Raw genomic sequence first — 3,503 nt, 5'->3', positions numbered from 1 at the left:
CCAGTACAGGGGAATGCCAGGGCCAAGAAGTGGGAGTCAGTGGGTAAGGGAGCAGGGGAGGGGGGAGGGTACAGGGAACTTTCGGAATAGCATTTGAAATGTAAATAAAGAAAATATCTAATAAAAAAAATTTTTAAAAAAATCCCTCCTGGAATTATTCCTTCCCCTTCTTCCTCAGAGAAGGGGAAGTCCCCGCCTTGGTACCATCCCCACCCTGGGACATCTTCTCCTAGCAGGACTAAGCACCTCCTCTCTCACTGAGATCCAACTAGGCAGTCCCAGTAGGGGAAGGGGATCCAGTGGCAGGGGATAGAGACAGAAACAGCTCTCAATCCAGTTGTTAAAGGACTCACATGGAGACCAAGCTGCACATCTGTTACAAATGTGAGGAAGGCTTAGGTCCAGCCCCTGCATGTTCCTTGGTTCATGGTTAAGTCTCTGAGAGTCACCAAGGGCCCAGATTAGCTAATTCTGTAGGTCTTCTTGTGGTGTCCTTGACTCCCTCCAGCAGCTCAGTTCTATCCCCCACTCTAACACAAGACTCCTCAAGCTCCATCCAACGTTTGGTTGTGGGTCTCTGCATCCTTTTCTGTCCGCTGCTGAATGAAACCTCTCAGAGTACAGTTATTATTAGGCTTCTGTCTGCAAGCATAGCAGAGAAACATTAGTTGCTCTCTCTCATGGGATGGGTCTCAAGTTGGATCAATCATTGTTTAGCCATTCTCTCAGTCTCAGCTCCATCTTTATCCCTGTAGTTCTTGTAGGTAGACAGATGTTGAGTTGAGTTGTAGACAGTTTGTGGGTTGATCTTTTTTCTTTTCTTTTCTTTTCTTTTCTTTTCTTTTCTTTTCTTTTCTTTTCTTTTCTTTTCTTTTGTTGGGGTGTGTGTATGTAGATTTAAAAGAGTCCAGTTGCCATTGTCAGTGCTTTTTGTTTATTTAAAAAAATGTTTGCCCAAGTTGGGCTTGATTGTGCATATCTATAATTTCAGCACTTGGGAATTTGAGGCAAGGAAGATTTAATTATAAGTTCAAGGCCACCTTGTTTACATAGTAAGATCCTGTCTTTTAAAAAAAAAAAAAGGAGAGGATAGAATTTACATTTGGTTATTTAAATACACACAAATATTTTGCTGTACATGCCCCACATATTTAGATCTGTATTCTAATTGGAATTTTCTTCTTTTTAAACATTTAATTAGAGGTGGGAGTCACAAGATGTTCATGCAAACACACATGCATGTATAGGTCTGAGCACAGCTTTTGGGAGTCGGTTCTTACCCTACACCTTGAGGGTTTCCAGGATCAAACTCCAGTCATTAGACTTGGCAGCAAGTGCTTTAACCCAGTGAACCATCTTGCTGGCCTCTGGAATTTACGTTTGCGAACAGTATAAGGTTAAGGATCACAATACATTGTTTTCCAAAGAGATAGCCAACTGACCTCTAACATCTTTTTATTTAAAACTCTTCCAATTGCATCGCACTATTATCTTTGTTATAAACAAGTAAACATGACTGTTTATAGAATCTATTTTTCATTTGTTACTTAATTATTTAGTTTAGGAGTGGGAAATGGGTGGGTAGGTGAGGCTGTGGAGGCCTAAAGAAAACTCTTCTGAGAGAAAGAATGCATCATTATATGCTTTAAAACTTAGAGTCAGTATTTTTTTATATGGAAAAGATTTAACTTTATAAATTCTTTTTCAGCTGAATCTCCAGCAATTTATATAATCTACCTAGTGTCTTAAAGATAATTAATGGAGACTTTGAAGCTAAAATTGAGACTTCCATCTCCCAATTTTTTTTCTTAGATGTGGTGAAGATACACAAGTACACTAGTTATTATAGAATGTTTTAGGGTCTATAATTATTCTTTAATGTTAGATGAGCTACAGTGAGTAAGTAAATGTGCTTACTGACCAAGTGTCAAGGACCTGAGTTGAATGTAAAAAGCTAGGTGTTTTCTGCCTGTGTCTGTAACCCCAGTGCTGGGGAATGCTATAGAGATGGGTAGATCTCTGCGGCTTGCTGCCTGCCAGCCTAACCCAAAAATGGTAGAGCTCCATATTCAGTACTGTGTGAAGGGGATCAGGCAGAGAGCAATAGAGGGGGATGCTGCTCAGTGTCTTCCACATGATCGTGTGCAGGTGTGTGCAGCCTTACACATACGCACACATGCACCATCAGCGCTTACACACGCGCGCGCACATACATACTGCACACACACACACACACACACTCTCACACACATACAAGTGAAGAACCGTTTTATGAATTTGCCACTTAAATTTTTTTTGTGTCTGTTCTTGAGAATATTTTCTTACTATTTGTTTTTTTTTATTTTTATTTTTTATAGAGTTGGAAAATATTTAACTCTCAACAAATGAATTCCACACTTGAACTCTGCCGCATTCCTGTGCCACCTCCTCCTTTAGAAAACTGATCCTAAGACAGGTAAAATTATGACCTTAACTTAAAAAAAAGATGAAGAATACATTTCCCATATGATTAAACATGTTAAGAATTTTTGGTAGTCTTTGGTAAGTAGATTTATTTATTAAACAGTTTTATCTGACATGATCACCTCTTTCTGTCTTTGAATTCAGTTTTGAATTATTTTAGTAATTGCATTTAAGAAATATGTCATCTGAATTTTACTTCGATTTAGTTCATTTATTCAGCATGATTGTGATATCAGGGTACATCTGGATCACTGTTGGCCAAAGCAACTTTTGTGACTGATGATGGTGTTCTCTTTCTGTTCTGTCTGATATAGGAAAGTAATCACATGTAAATTCTGATTATTTGAAATGTGACTAGAGCAAATAAACTGCTCTTTCTGATGTTTATTAATAATGTACAAATATGCAAAATCAAAGCCAGGTGTTGTTTTATGCCTGTAATCCTACTACCTAGGAGGTAGAGACAGGATGATCAGGAGTTCAAGGTCATCCTTCGCTAGCCAGCAAGAGGGACTAGAAGAGAAAAGAGAGCCCAAATAAATACTTCTTCCCAATTCTATTTCGCTTTAACACAAGGTCTTGCACACACCCTGACAATCCCACTGTTTTCATAGAAAACGCATGCCAGGACAGGTTAAGAGGAGAATGGGGAGTAAGCAGAATCACTGAGTTGAATCTACCCAGGAAAACAGTTAGAATTCAGAAATGACTGATAGAGCCGTGTTAATGAAAGCCTTATACTAACAAGGTTCAAAATAGGGGCAAAGAGCAAGAAAACTTGCAAAGGCAGTGCTCCTGTTACATGGAGTCTGACGACAGATCCAGCGTCCTGACAAAAAACTGGTATGTTTTATGAAGTCTCCAGAATGGCTGAGGGGAAGGGGGCTCAATGCCATCAGCCTCATACCCATACCAGCTAAGGAGTAGATGTTATATAAATTCACCATCATGGAACGTACAACCACATGTTGCAGACTTTTCAACCTAATTGAGGTCTGACACTATGGTTGTGTATGTATGCATTCCTTTACTATCTCTCC

The 3,503-nt window shown here is 39.2% G+C and overlaps 1 protein-coding gene across 6 annotated transcripts in view; it reads left to right on the top strand.

Moving 5' to 3' along the window:
• The window catches only part of Fam126b (family with sequence similarity 126 member B), a 61,513-nt gene that overhangs the window by 22,539 nt on the left and 35,471 nt on the right, over nt 1-3,503 (top strand). For 5 of the 6 annotated variants that reach the window (XM_021198113.1, XM_029539010.1, XM_021198112.1 and 2 more), the window contains exon 2: nt 2,358-2,455. The gene's annotated coding sequence lies outside the window, so the exon portion shown is untranslated. The other variant, XM_021198111.2, reaches the window with a different exon arrangement.

This window comes from Mus pahari, chromosome 5, assembly GCF_900095145.1.
Source record: "Mus pahari chromosome 5, PAHARI_EIJ_v1.1, whole genome shotgun sequence".
Classification (NCBI taxonomy): domain Eukaryota; kingdom Metazoa; phylum Chordata; class Mammalia; order Rodentia; family Muridae; genus Mus; species Mus pahari.
This window is presented reverse-complemented; position numbering and strand designations above follow the sequence as displayed.